We start from the raw sequence: 16677 nt of genomic DNA on the forward strand, positions 1-16677 counted from the left end.
ACTAGGATACTCCCCTCAGGAACCACTATATATTGTACAGATTTCTCAAGTATGGTAAATGACCCTTTATTATTTACATACCTTTTTAAAATGTCAGTGGTTTTTAAAAATCATTATTCCCCCTTTTCTCCCTCTAATTAGAATATTTGACATAGAAAGAGCCTCTATTTTCTCATCTTACAAATAGGGAAACAGAGGCCAAGATGAGTGAGAAGCCTGCTCAGGCTTACGAAGTTGGAGTTTGGCAGAGCAGGGCCACGGCCTGTAACTCCTGACTTGTGGTTTGGCATTCTTCTTGCTACTCAAGGGTCAAAATTGGTGAGCAGCCCACAGGCTTGGTCAAGCCTAGCTCACAGACATGTCTAGATTGGCTACCACACACAGTTGTGCTTTCTTTTGCTTTGTTTTTAAGACTTTAAGTGGAGCACCTGCTTTACAGTCCTCTGTAGACTTCATTAATCTCTACCACCAAGTCACTCACATGGTTCATTACCTGTCTGGCCTCTGAAGGCATCTGAATTTCTGCACACCCCACCCCTACTACAACTTTCTATAGTTCCTAATGACTTTACTCCATAATAACAACTGACATTGTTGATCTATGTGCAAGGCAATTTACATGCATTAATCCACTTAATACTCACAGCACCCTTATTGTTATCCCCATTTTATAGAAGACAAAACTGAGACACTGAAAGGTTAAGTAATATGCCCACATTCTAACAACTAGTGAAGACCAACAGCTAGAATTTGAACCCCAGCACCTTGAAAAGAGTGCTCATAATCTCAACCACTCTGCTGAAGGAACTCAAGATGGACAAAGGGCTGTAACTCAAGTAATACCGAAGATATTGTAGGTTCTATTCCAGAACACTGCAGTAAAGTGAATATCACAATAAAATGATTCACATGGAATTTTTGGTGTCACAGTGCATATCAAATTATGTTTATACTATACTGCAGCCTATTAAGTGTGCAATAGCATATGTCTAAAAAACTCACAATGTACATACCTTAATTAAAATTGCCTTATTGGTAAAAAAAAAAAGTATTAGTTATCATGTGAGCTTTCAGGGAGTCACAGTATTTTTGCTGGTGACATTGATGGCTGCTGACTGGTCAGGGTAGTGGTAGCTGAAGGGTGGAGTGTCTGTGGCAGTGAAGACAACAATGAAGTCTGCTGCATTGATTGAGTCTTCCTTTCACTTGAACATTAGAGACCACTGTAGGGTTATTAACCAGGCTAATTTCAATATCGTTATGTCATAGGGAATAGGGAGGCCTGAGGAGAGGAAGAGAGATGAGGAAATGGCCAATTGGTGAAACAATCAGAATACACACAATATTTATTGATTGAGTTTGTTGTCATCTGGCCACAGTTTGGGGCACCCCAAAACAATTACAATAGTAATATGAAACATCACTGATCACAGATCACCATAATAAATAAAATAGTGAAAAAGTTTGAAATATCACCAGAATTACCAAGATGTGATGCAGAGACAGTAAATAAGCAAATGTTGGGGAAAAAATGGCACCCTTAGACTTATTTGATGCTGAGTTGATACAAACCTTCAATTTGTAAAATACATAGTATCTGCAAAGCACAATAAGGCAAAGCACAATAAAATGAAGTATGCCTGTAATTAATTTGGATGGATCTAATCAATATATTTTAAAGTCATTATATTTCAGATTTACAAAATCTATCTGTAGTTTTATATTTAAAAGAATAGGAAAGATGATAAGGCATTAATGCCTCAATGTGACTGATCTGCTAAATGAAATATTATTGTCCATGCATCATGAAAGGTGAATTTCACTACCTCAAAAATGTCTACCATCTGGATTTGATTTTTCAGGCTAAAACTCAAAATTTGAGCATTTTAACCAAATCACCATCTAAATCTTTATTTTAGTCTCCAAATGCTTTGTGGCCAGTGTAAAGATGAATGGAATTCGAAAGTGGCCATTAAGATTACTACCACATGATGGAAACTAGAGTCTACTATATAAATCTAAATCCCTCCATAAATTTAAAAAAAAAATTTACTGCTCAAAAATAAAAATATAAATCATTCTCATTTTCTAAATCATTGCTGCTGATGATCATACTCAGCGTGGTGAGAGATCACTATATTATTCTGGATACAGTACTACGTCTAAATTTTCCAAGTAGTCTCAACTGCCCAGGGGATTTACTACTGCATGTACTTGCCAAGATAGAAGGTATTTCTGCATAATGCCTATAGCTGCACGTTACTGATGCTCTAAATGCATGAAACATTTAATATGTATATAGCAAGTTTAGTGGGATCAGTTATTGATATGAATTATGATTTTTACATGAAACCATTGAAGGCCCAATTAGAAAATTGATCACTTTTGAGGAGTCTATCTGCTTGGTCTCTCCTACTTACAAGGCAGGATTCAGTGGCAGGAGCAATTTTCAATAAGGTCAGATACCGACAGGCCTTGAAGACCAAACTAAAGCATTTGAACCCTAACAGATAACAGAGGGCCATTTAAGGATTTTGGAACAAAGTGAGTGACATGATCAAAGAAGTGTTTGGGGAAGGTTAATCTGTCACCAGTGTATAGAATGTTCTCCATCATGTGGTGACAAGAAAATGGTTGTTCAGGCAGAAAACAGTGAATTAACTCAAGTCAGCATCTGAAGAACAAACTAAGCCCAACAGCTCTCAATCCAGACCAACCTTCAGGGCCATTATCCTCAAGACTCTGATCACTTTCAAGTTATGGCTTCAAAACTCTGGATCATTGCTGACTCAAGCATCTTGCAGACTGTATTTGCAGGTCTGGTGCGAAAGAGAAGAGGAAGGGCACCTGAGAAGGAAGCTGTGACACAGTGGGAGGAACACTTGGGTGTGGCAGGAATTGACCAGAAGAGGACCAGTGAGTCACAGTAAGTGAAACTTCATTGATGACTTTTAGGTGGGTCCTGGGATTATCTCTGGCTTTCTGTTGTTTCCCTGAGCTGCTCCATTCCTTTTCAGATTGACCCTTTTCTTATGCTTTCTGCAGCAGATATCCAGCCATGCCAGCAGTTTTGATTGCTTTATAACCTGATATGGTCTAAGAATGTACCTGTTCTATCTAGTGCTGAGTGGGTGGGCAGGCATTTCTCAGATAAGCCATTACATGCATCTCAAGATGTAAGAGCAGCCATCTTCTAGTATGCCAATACAAAATAGCTGACAAATCACTCTTATCTAAAATATTTTTCCAGCCAGTTTGCATAGCAATTTTATTGTTGTTCTATTGTTTCAGGAAATCCACCAGTATTAGAAACTGGTCTCACATTAAAAATCTTTGGTTTGGGCACCTGGGTGGGCCAAGTGTTAGACTCTTGGTTTTGGCTCAGGTCATGATCTCAGGATGGTGGGAATGAGCCCTGCATCAGGCTCCTCACTCAGTGGGAAGTCTGCTGGAGATTTTCTTTCTCTCCCCCTCTGCCTAACCCCCCTCTCAAATAAAATAAATAAGTCTTTAAAGAAAAATCCCTGGTTTTGTTACTTATATTCTGATACAGAGCCAGATCTGTGTTAAATCAGGGTGAGAAAACTCTTGTCCTCCACTCAGCCTGGCCTTAAGACTTTTTACTCTGCCCCCACTCTGCATGTTCTGTCTAGAGACTTGAATCAATTGTCTGGAAAATAAACAGGCTGGGCAATGGAGAGACTTCTGAGCATTAGCTTATCTCAAAATAAGATGAGTCTCTCATTTTCTCACTTCACAATTTTTTCTCTGAACTTCCCCCCTCTTGTTCATTCTTTCAGCAAATAGCCATTGGGCATCTATGGTATGCCCACATTGCACCATGTGTTTGGGATGCAAAGACAGTGAGGTACTGGTCTCATTAGGGTTATAGTCCAGAAAGAAAGACAGATGTTAAACAAATGAACAAATGAATACAGAATTAGAAATTATGATAAGTGCTATGAAGGAAAAGAAATGAGACGAATAAGACAGAGTTCTGCAGGGTACACCTACTTGAGATAAATTGGTCAGGGAAAAATCTCTCTGAAAAATGATGTTACAATTAAAACCAAAAGGATTAATAGGGACTAGGTAAGTAAAGATGTTTGTGGGAAAGGGTATTATCAGCATAGGAAACAGTTGGTGCAAAGACCCTGGAGGATTGTGGGGGGAAGACATGCTGGTAAGAGCAAGACACTAAGAAAGAGAGCCTCTGTCCCTCTGCCTTCCTGTCTACCCCCATTCCTGCCACTTCCTTTCTCCCTCTGTCTCTCTTCCCTTATCTTTCATTATTTCTATTTTTCCCTCATCGATGCACTTTCTATCATATTCTTTTCATTGTTACTGTTTCTCTATTAATTAAGTACTGCACAAAACAGAAAGTTTCAGGGAATTAGGGACAGAATTCTAACCTGTATGTGCTATTTAGAAGTTAGGCAGCATTTCTTGAAGGTCATCTGTATGATGTAGACCTTTAGGTATCAGTATGGGAAATGGTAATCCCCTGATTTTAAGTTCCAGAACCTCATGGGAAAAGAGATACTCTCACCCGTTAATGAACATAGGATCTACTGACATGTCTGATGAACAGAGCACCTTGATAGAAGCACATTGCAGGGAGGAAAAAATGGAGCTTCTGAGAGAAAACTAACAGAAGAAAGATGAATCCAGCACCTCAATGTAGAACATGAATGCCAGAGAAAATTGTGGCTTATGTAAAGTATGAGATTGTATAAAATTTGCTCTAAATCAGGTATCTGATTTAGATACCTCTCTGATGCCTCTCTGCCCTGGGAAAAAAAGATTGGCTTCAGAGATGGCTTTTCTTTTACTCATCAATATCCATTGTTTCCTTCTGCCTTAGTATGAAACCTCATTTTTTCTTGGATCCCTTTCTTCATCTTTCCTCCTGTTAGCTGGAATGTGGCTGATAGCTGGAGCTCTAGCCGCTTTATTAGGTCATGAGGTGATCTCAGGATAAAACCCATATGTTAAGAAAGTGAAGCAGAAAGAAGTAGCTTTGGGGCCTGATAATAAAATTTCCATACTAGCCCTGAACTGCTTACTTTGACACTTATATTGTATGAGTAAGAGACACACTTTATGTTGTGGAAGTAGTGTTTTGTTTTGGTGTGCTCTCTTCTGTTTAATGCATGAAGGACGATTTCTAAAATATGAAACTAAACTTAACCTTGATTCAGAGTTGCATGTTTGATTCAGCTATCTATCGTGGACATCCATAGTTTATTATTTCTCATGATTCTGTGGGCCGAATTTGGGCAGGACACAGCTGGGATGTTCCCTGCATCCATCTGAGGGCTTGGTGAGGTTGAGAACACCCAAGATACCTCTCAATCTCCAGGACCTCTCTCTATGTAGCCTTTAGCTATTCAATAGTTATGTTTGGACTTCCTGAATACTAGTTGCATTTCAAGAAGTAAGAAAATGCTGCTAGATCTCTTAAGCCTGTTCTCAAAAGTCCTAGAATATCAATTATACTAACATTCTATGGTCAAAACAAGTCATAAGCAAACCCAGATACACAAAAAGGGACATAAAGTCACCTCCTAATGTTAGGAGCAGCATGCATGAAGAGGAATGGCAGTAATAGTTGGCAGCCATATTTGAAGACTACATTACCAAATCAGTTAAAATAAAATAATAATATGAGCCACTTGAGCACCCCTGCTACTAAAATTCTCTCTGGCAGCTAGCATAGACACTGAAAACCTATCCTGAGGACACTAGAAGACTGGTGACAATGAAGTTATAAGAAATGACAGAGAGGCTCCTGGGGGAAATGAAGATAGCCCATTATCAGGAACAGGGTATCCCAGGGAGTTATGGATGACACCAGTATGGAATAAGACACAGCTGTGGATACTAAAAGCAATAGCTAGAGAAGAGAGATTCAGTCAAAGGAATTGGTACAAATTCTAGATGAGTACTTTCCCTTCACCCCCTCCTACTCTCCTGCCTCCATCTTCTGGCCTCAGCAGAGACTCCTGAAGAGATTTAAGAGTTTGTTTCTTCTATTTAGAAGACGGGACAATTGATCAGGTGTACTTAGCAGTACAAACCCTTCTAGTGATCCTCCTAGGATGCACAAACTGGTGATGTCCAAGGAACATTTAAGTTACACAAGAATATAATATTCACATGTTCTGCCTTCTTAAGTTAATGTAAATTTATTTATATTTCTTATGTATACCATAGGAAAAAGTCTGAAAATGTATACACAAAATTTTAATAGTCTCTATTGCTAGGTTATGACTTTATTAGGTAAGGTCCTCCTCTCTTATCTACACATTTTTTACTTTTTAAAAATAAACACAAATTATTTGCCTGATTTTTAAGTGTATTTTTAGTAAAGATGTAATTAACTATTTCATGTTTCTTTGTAGAAGAAAATGAGATTTTTGCTCACTTGCAAGTGCCTTTAATTGGTCATTTTTACAGCAAATTAGAAATCATCATTGCTAAGAAAGATCCCCAGCCTTGCCTCAGATCTGTTCAGTGTAATAGCAATACTACTGAACAAAGATTCATAATCCCATGATATACATCTTAGGTGTTTCAATGCCAGAGATTAAAGAAATTTCAAAGGAACCACCAGAAGGTTGAATTATTGAAATGCTAATGCATACATGCCCTCAGAGAAAATTTCAGGAAGACTTCACAGTTTTTAAGGCTTCATCTGAAAGACCTTTGCAGAATAAACATGATATTCAATTTATGTTTCTCAAAAGGGCTGATGGAATTTGAACTAGGGCTCCCAAAGAGTATTTAAAAGCACATGTTAGATCACTAACTGCTATAATTTTCATTTGGCATCCACATAACCTATATGTCCAAAATAGGAATTTTTATTTAATTTCAAAATAAATTAATTCTTGCAATAAGCTATAGATGTATAGGGTGTTAAATGGAATAGGTTGGCCTAAGCAAAAGGAATAATATACTGCTAGGAAGTATTGTACTATCTTTATATAAGAAATTCACATTTCTACATATTTAAGTGATGATAGTTTTAAAGATGACACTTTCTAATGAAGTAAAGGTTTTGTATGTATTCTATTCATCTCTTAAATATCCCTCTGATACAGGGACATTTCTATCTCCCTCCTTCAAAAAAAAAAAAAAAAGCCTATAGAGAACATCTAGTCATAAATAGTCTAAATGACTATAAAGTTACTTTTAGTAATATTTTGAATAATATACATATATATATATCTTGTATGTGCACACATGTATAGGTAGATGGAAGGAAAGATGGATGCATAGACAGATAGATAGACATATCCCCTATCCAATATGCAATATGCATAAATGTACATAGCCTTATAAGAAACACATTTATCAGGCCAAAAATACCACCCATAATCATAATTAAAATCTCTTCTTGTAGATTAAAAATGATGCAGATTTTTCATGTTCTTTTATTAGTTTGACCTCTGAAATTATTTGAATGCCATGATATAACAGAAAAATTCAACCTTTGTGTCACTCCAGGAATACCAGAGAATACAAGATCAAATACCTTGACCCTCATTACTGATAGTTTTTCATGTATGATTAAATGATTTTTTTAAAAGTCATGCTGTTTAGAAATGTGAACATGGCAGTCTAATTCACACATGGCATTCCCAGGCATTCATACATTGTCGCACACCCATAGAGTATAGGCTGTAGGCTACAATAAAGTCTACAATGGCAAATTCTTGAAACATTTGAAAGAGAAAAAGTCAGAAATTATAACGAAATGAGAATTCTATTAGTCACATGGGGTGGGGTCGGGGGGGATGGCTAGTACCAATGCAATGCAAAAGTCTTCTAATAGTTTGCTGTACTTTTGCCTATTTTAAGGACCACACAATATAAAATTGTGGGTGGACCTGCCATCACATGTTGCTAAGCACATATTTCCTCATACTTTTTGACCAAAGTGCATCCCCAAGTTAGAACATAAGTGACATTGGTTTCTTAACAAGATTCCTTATCCAACACAAATTCAGAAAATTCATTCACAGTTTTGCCAAATGAGCAGTTTCCATGATTTTGTTCTTAGTTTTAGCATGGTTAGATTATTATAATAAACAAGCAGCTATTAGAGAGACACTGACAACATAATATGTGCCAAAACTCTGTTGTTGATAGGATTTCTAGATCTAAATTTATAGATTCAATATACATTTCCAGGACAGCCAAAGTTTAATGGTGGGGTGACCATGGACATAATAACAAAGCTCCAATAGCTTAATATTTTGAATGTTAAGGCATTATATTTCAGAGAAGAAAAGACAAATGTTGTCATCTCAGCATACGGGGAATAAGAAGCAATAACATTCCAAATCTTATCCAAAGACTCATGCAAATTCAATGCGTGAGCAATTTCTCCAGCTCTGCATTTATTGATTTAATCATTCATCCATTAAACAAAAAGTGTATTGAGCTATGAGCTAGCAGGGACTATGGTAAGCCCAGTGAAGGGTACAACTTTATAGAAAACACAGCCTCTGATCCCAACTAAGGCAGGCAAATAATGTAGTAAGTACTGTCATATGCATATCAGTGCTCTGACAGCCAGAGGAGAGAACAACCTAAATTTGCCTAGTGGAGTTGGGAATGTCCTCAGATAGTGACATTTGAAATGGAACCTGTAGTATAAACAGGAATTTACCAAAATAAGATTGCAAAAAGGACATTCCAGGTAGCGAGAACAGCAGAATCATGGAAGACTGAAGGAGAATTGAATGTGGAGAACTAATTAGCAAAAGCTATTTAAGGTGAAAGGGAAACGTTCTGGAATTAGAAAAGAGCTACTCAAATTTTTTTAGAACCAGTCGGTATAGAGCAATTTAAAAGATGACAGAAAAATGTGGTTTGTGCTTCGTTGTAAAGACTATTGCATATTAGTTTTTTACTGCTTGTGTGGGAAGTCGATGGGTTACAGATGTGCAGAGATATTGGTCTCTTAAGCCCTCCTTAGGTCAGCCAGCAGAATTTGGGTGGTCAGAGATCCTGGGGCCATTACCTATAGCTAAGAATGGCTTCTTCCATTTGTCAAAATGCACTCTGAAAATATTATCATCTTCTATATCTGTCATGGGTAGTAAAGGTTGTGAATCACCAAGCTAAAGATTAGGCATTCTAGGCAATAGAGAGCCCCTGAAAAATATTAGGCAGGAAAGTGTTGGAAGTAGGACTCATTGGAGATAGGAAACTGATGAAGGCTATTAAAATGGCCAAGAGACGAGAGGGTAAAGATCTGCTATTTTTTTCTTTAAAGATTTTGTTTATTTATTCATAAGACAGAGAAAGAGAGAGAGAGAGAGAGGCAGAGACACAGGCAGAGGGAGAAGCAGGCTTCATGCAGGGAGCCCCATGTGGGACTCAATCCCAGGAATTCAGGATCATGCCTTGGGCCGAAGGCAGGTGCTAAACCGCTGAGCCACCCTGGATCCCCAGATATGCTATTTCTCAACTGGGTCACACTTGAGCTCTCTTCCTGTCATTCTGTTGAACAGAACTTGTATTCTGCGTGGCGAGAATTTATCTTAGAGACACAGAGAACCTGGGATATCAGAGCAGGACCACAGAACTGATTTTTGTAAAGAGGCCTCCTAGTGGGATAAAAGAGAATATTTAGGTCTAACAACCAGGCTTTGGCTCACAAAAGTACTACTTTGAGCAAAGAGGGTGAGGCCAAAGCTCTATCCAACCTTTTGGGGTTAGGGCACATTTCAAAAAGTCAACTTCATCTGAATAAGAGCCCTCTGGGCATATGGCTCAGCCTGTGAGCCAACTGCCTGTCCAACAGAAGAAACAGTTTTGACAGAGACTAGAATGTAAACTCTTTGACATCAGAAATTTGGTTTGTCTGGTCCATTGGTCCTTATTGACTAAACTAGTGCCTAACACTTTTAGGCATTAAAAAAATATTTACTGAATGAAGGGATGACACTATAATACTGGGTGTTGACATGTAAATATCCTCTGGCTCAATTCCTGGGGTATACATTGTTTACTACAAGAAGGGATTATAAACTCAAAACATAGCAAACTAAAAGAAGTGTGGCTATGTGTGTGTATATGTGTGTGTGTGTAAAGAGAGAGAAGGAAAGAGAGAAGTATGGCAATTATATATATAATTGAGGCCAACAAGCACATGAGGAAATGCTCCGCATCACTTGCCATCAGGGAAATACAAATCAAAACCACAATGAGATACCACCTCACACCAGTCAGAATGGGGAAAATTAACAAGGCAGGAAACCACAAATGTTGGAGAGGATGTGGAGAAAAGGGAACCCTCTTACACTGTTGGTGGGAATGTGAACTGGTGCAGCCACTCTGGAAAACTGTGTGGAGGTTCCTCAAAGAGTTACAAATAGACCTGCCCTACGACCCAGCAATTGCACTGTTGGGGATTTACCCCAAAGATACAGATGCAGTGAAACGCCGGGACACCTGCACCCCTATGTTTATAGCAGCAATGTCCACAATAGCCAAACTGTGGAAGGAGCCTCGGTGTCCATCGAAAGATGAATGGATAAAGAAGATGTGGTCTATGTATACAATGGAATATTACTCAGCCATTAAAGACGACAAATACCCACCATTTGCTTCGATGTGGATGGAACTGGAGGGTATTATGCTGAGTGAAGTAAGTCAATCGGAGAAGGACAAACATTATATGGTCTCATTCATTTGGGGAATTTAAAAAATAGTGAAAGGGAATAAAGGGGAAAGTAGAACAAAATGAGTGGGAAATATCAGAAAGGGAGACAGAACATGAGAGACTCCTAACTCTGGGAAATGAACTAAGGGTGGTAGAATGGGAGGTGGGCAGGGGGTGGGCATGACTGGGTGACGGGCACTGAGTGGGGCACTTGATGGGATGAGCACTGGGTGTTATTCTATATGTTGGCAAATTGAACACCAATAAAAAATAAATTTATTAAACAAACAAAGAAACAAAACAATGTATACATATACATATATCAAATCACCATAATGTGCTGTTTAAATACCTTACAATTTCACTTGTCAATTATACTTCAATAAAGCTTCAATTTAAAAAAAAATTAAAGAAGTAAAAAAATTTAAAAAAAATAACATATTGAGAAAGACAGAGAGCGAGAGATTTAATTTATTTAGACTGAAACACCTAAGGAATGAGATGAATAGTGTAACTCCATTCCACCTGAAAGCCTACTCAGCAATGATAGCAGTGGCTGCATCTGAATAAATGGCTGGGAATAAAAACAGCAGCTAAGGAGTGCCTTAGTGACAGAAATGATGAAATCCAGGAGGCAGAGTAGCAGCAGGGCCTTTGGCAGCAGCCAAGTCACGTAACAAATTTTCTAGGTAGATTGTGAGCCACTGACATCCCCAAGGTGGGAGAACACATAGAGATGAGGAAGGAGAAGGTTAGGAATCCAGGAATAACAATGCAATGATGGGTGAAGACTCTGAGAAAATTATCCTTCATACTCGTGGGTATTCACTAAAACTACTGGCATGGTTCAGGGAAACAAGGGTTACACATGCATTCACAAGGATTCGAATCTGCTATACTCCAGCTGTACCAACATAGAGCCAGTGAAACGAACCATAGTATGGAAAATATAGTGTGTGATTTATTTCTGTCAACTTGTAAAGCTGAGACAGATTTCTGCAGCTGCATTGGACAAGCAGAGATCCATTGAGCTCATTAAGATGTCAATGACCAATCATGTGCACCATGTTTCTCTAGGTCCACAATTCTATCCACAATTCTGAAGTCCAGAATCTTCTGGAGTTCCAAATCTTTTATTGTTTGTCAATTTGATAATTGAACAGGCATAAAGCTACCTTCTATTTTTTTCTCACTTACTATGAATATTCACACATTCTGCTGCTGAAACTTAATGATTAGGTACTACCCCAGACACTGCTGGAAGTATTACATAAAGTATGGTACAGATACCAAATTACTTTTCTAAAATCTTCAATGTGGGCAGCCCAGGGTGGCTCAGTGGTTTGGCGCCGCTTTCAGCCCAGGGTGTGATCCTGGAGGCCTGGGATGAGTCCTGCGTCGGGCTCCCTGCATGAAGCCTGCTTCTCCCTCTGCCTGTGTCTCTACCTCTCTCTCTCTCTGTGTGTCTCATGAATTAATAAATAAAATCTTAAAATAAAATAAAATAAAATAAAATCCTCAACTTTGTGAATTCTAAAGCCTACCTGGCCTCAGGGCCTTCAGATAAGGGATTATATAACTATATTCTACTTTTGCTTCCACTGAAAGTCTTATTTTGGTTTAGAAGCATTTCATAGTAATTATTTTTATTGACCCTTTCCAAAAATAGAGTTGTGTTTCTATTCTTAAACTTGCTTTTTAATTGCACATTTCTATGCCTTACAAAAAAAAAAAATAAATAAACCCACAGTAATAATAATAGCTAACACCAAGTGCTTATTATATGCTGGACCCTGTGCTAAAAGCTTTAGTTAGATTTGTTTTCTCTTAGTAATGTATAGCCGGGCCTAGACCCTGGCACCTTACTACAAATACCAATGACACATGCTTGCATTCCCCTTGGTTTCTGATGATCATTGTCAATCAATCTTCTTCAGACTCTGCCCTAGTATTGGCCACATACTCCAACAGCACCTATAGGAGGTCCAACTTGGCTCAATAGGATTTCTGAGCCCCTCATAGCCCCTTGTTCTTTCCCCTCAGAGCACTGATTGCATTTGTCATTGCATTTTTGTTTCTTAGCCTGATGCTATTTTCTCTGCTATACATCTCACCTCCCATGAGGTGAAGACCATGTCTATTTTAATCATCATGGTTTCTGCTGCATAATAATGGGTTTCAGTTAATTATTGCTACTTAATAATATGTCATCCCCAAATGTAATTGCATAAGGCAAACAAAATTTATTTTCACAATCTTGTGGGTTGCTAGGCAGCTCCTTTGCTGGTTTCACTTGACCTCACTTATTCAGCACACGGTCATCTGGGCTAGCAGGTCCAAGACGGCCACACTGACACATCTGGTAGTTGGTGCTGAAGGCTGACTAGATTGACTTCCTTGTGTGGAGGTATCAGGGTTTCAGCAGAGAGACAATAGAAGCTTCACAGCTATTTTAAGGCACAGGTTTCAGAGCTCACACTTTGTCACTTCTGACACATTCCATTTATTGGTCAAAGCAAGTCCAGATTGAAAGGGATAGAGAAATAGAACCCACCTCTGATGAAAGGTCCAGAAAAAGGGCACGCATACTGGGATGAATGGAATTTTTGTCTGTAAAACAATTTACCACCTTCTTCCCTCTAACCACAAATTTCTCACTAAGCTCTCACATGTAAGATATACTTAACTTCTCTCTCAGTACCTGCAAATGTCTCATCCAAAATACTGCATCAACCTTGAAATTCTCCAGCTTGTGATTCACTTCTGGTCCACATACAAATGGGGATTTTCTGTGGAGCCTTCAGCTTTCCAGAGATCTTTGAACCAAAACTGTAATGTATCTGCCCTCTCCCTGCAAATATCTATGATACAAAGGTGAAACAAAGAAGAGATAACCACACTGAACACTCCTTTTTAAAAAGAGAAAGAACACAGCAGTCACTGGTCTGCAGCAACTGTGAGATCCAAACAGACAAACATCCAAGGACAGGGAATGTTCCCTGATTAGGGTCTATTTCTTCTCCTTTGGAGTGGTTCTCTAAGCCATTTTGTTTCTAAACCCTGGACTGTTTGCTTAGCCCTGAGAGGTCCTTATCTTTCTATAAAAAATAACCCATGCTTGCATCTAAGTAGCTCTTTCAGGTCTGCTCTGTGCCGATAGGAAGTTGATGACCGGAGGCTTCTTAAACTGTTTGCTTCCATTTTATTCCAACTTGATATAGCTCCTTTAAAATTCCTTATGGGATTTCTGTGGATCAGCTTAAAGTCTACTGCATTGGACAATAGCCAGGCTCACTATTCTTGACAAAACAGGCTTCTCTCTAATTTTAGAAATGTGTCAAATTTGGGTGATGTGACTAGATTCATAGAAAATCTTTTGTTTAGGTGAGAGGTCTACCGGGCACCACCTTAAATTATTCTGAGGTTTTATAAAAGGGTCTTACAGCCACATCCTTCATTTGACCTTGTCTCTAAGGTCTCATTTTATTAATATAGCCTGGAATTAATTTTTCAGTCACATTTTAATTCTTTGATCATCTTTTCCAACCCAGCACATTCTAGGTCTTCATTTTCTTTAAGTTCAACTTGCAAACTGAACAGTACTTTCTTTAGTTAATCTCTCTCTTCCTGCATTTTATTATACACAGCCATTTAAAAAAAGCCAGCTCATACTTATAACATTCTGCCTAGAAATCTCCTAGCCAGATCCATGAGTTCATTAAAAAAAAAAAAATTGCTATATTCTAAGTGTAGCAGGCAACATTTTGCCAATAGTTCAGTCACTGTATGTAAAGATGGTCCTTTCTCCAATAGCAATTTCTTTATTAATCTAGCATTGACTAATTATCTCCTCACTGCATTCCTAGACACCAATCTTCCCCATTACTAAAGCCAATGCCACATGTTTTAGATTTTTGTTATGATACCACCCCACCTCTACATACCAATTTCTGCATTAGTTAACTATACACCTGTGTAGCCCCCTTAAAACCTAGTGGTTTAAACAACAATGATTCCTACTTCCCATATAATTCTGCAGGTTACTGAGGTGTTCCTCTGCTGGTTTCATGTACCTGTTCATGCTGTAGGTTTATCTGAGCTGAGAGGTTCAAAATGGCCTCACTCGTATACCTGATGATTGGGATTGACTGTGGCTGGGGAGTCTTCATTCTCTTTTGTGTGGTCTCTAATCTTCAAAGAGGCCAGACTGGTTCTGTTAAATGAAATCTCAGGGTCTCATTCCAGGAGGGCAAGGGCAAAAACTTCAAGATGTCCTGAGGGCCAGGATCTGGAATTTGTACAATGTCATTTCTGTCATATTCTGTGAATTAGAGACTCACAGGGTTGGTCCAGATTTAAGGAGGTAAAGAAACATCTGTCTCTCAATCAGAAGAATGGCAGTCACAATGCAAAGGGATATGCACACTGGAATGGGAGGAATCTGTGGCCATTAAGCAATCCACCAGACTAAAACCTACTGAATGAATGAATGAATGAATGAAGGCTTAACTTTCATTGAAAGTATGAATATGACCTTTGCCCCTGATCTCTACTTCTTGACTCTGGCTTCAACTCCATGGTCTTTTTTTTTTTTTTTTAAGATTTTATTTATTTATTCATGAGAGACACCTAGAGAGAGGCAGAGACATAGGCAGAGGGAGAAGCAGGCTCCATGCAGGGAGCCATGATGAGAGACTCCATCCCCGGACTGGGATCACGCCCTGAGCTGAAGGCAGTCACTCAACCGCTGAGCCACCCAGGTGTCCCCCAACTCCGTATTCTTATTACCGCTGGGCTCTGATATCAGACTCAATATGAGATTTCCCAAATTAATGTTTATTCTTTATTTCCCCACTTCCTTAATCTTTGTCAAGAGAAGGGCCTTATATATCCTGTATCTGCCATCCTTTATGTCATATTCTGGACAGATTTGGAGAAACAGACACATCTGGCTTTGAATTTTGGCTTTACCATTCACTCATTATGTGACCTTGAACAGGTTATTTAAATTATTTAAAATATCTACTCATCAGATTTGTAGGATTAAGTGGCACATGAATTAGAGTTCCTAGCACATAGCGATAAACTACTGAATATCAGTTTTCCTCATTTGTCTGTATTAAGATAGTAAAGGATATCTTATAAAAGATTAGGGCTCTGGATTTATAGGCAACAGTTAGCTGTTGATATTTTGTAAACTAGGAAGTTACAAAAATGTAAGGGGTTAAGGATTTAAAATCTCAGCTATGTATGACTTCTGTATTATACTGTATTGTACAATACTTTGCATTCTATATATAAAACTTCAGAGTTTGTAAAGAAGCATATTACTATAATACCCATCCAGCAATGGATTATCTAATTAATACTCAAAGATATAAAACACAAAAATTAGAGCATTGAACAAAAATTAGAAAATTGTGATATTCAATATTTGATGATTTTAGAAAGGGCTATGAAATAGTTACCGAGTAAAAACCCAAACTTGGTCAGACTTTCTTACACATATATTTTTAAATTTTTTGTGTTTGTATTTCTAAATTCATAGTGTAGAAGGTACTATAGTCTTTTCAGTATTTTATGTCTCCGATCGAGCCTTTCCTTCATATACCATATAAAATCTGAAGCTTAGAATAGTGTTACTGGAAATAAAATGGAAACTAAATATGAAACACATTTTCTAGGAAGAATAACTGATAAATCTTGGTTGCTGGTAAATTACAAAGATTGATGGCAAGGGAAAAATCAAAGATCTCACTACAATCATCATTTAACAAATACTTACATCACCCAAATCATCTATGCTAGGTCAAATAAAGTAAATATATTAACTGATTTTTACATACTCTATCTTACAACATATTACATACCAAGATTTCTCTTCTTTGAATGATTTGTATTTTTAGCATTATTTTATTTTTTAAATTTAAGTTCAATTTGGCAACATATTGTATAACACCCAGTGCTCATCATGTGCCCTCCCTAATGTCCATCAC

This window comes from Canis aureus, chromosome 25, assembly GCF_053574225.1.
Source record: "Canis aureus isolate CA01 chromosome 25, VMU_Caureus_v.1.0, whole genome shotgun sequence".
Lineage (NCBI taxonomy): Eukaryota > Metazoa > Chordata > Mammalia > Carnivora > Canidae > Canis > Canis aureus.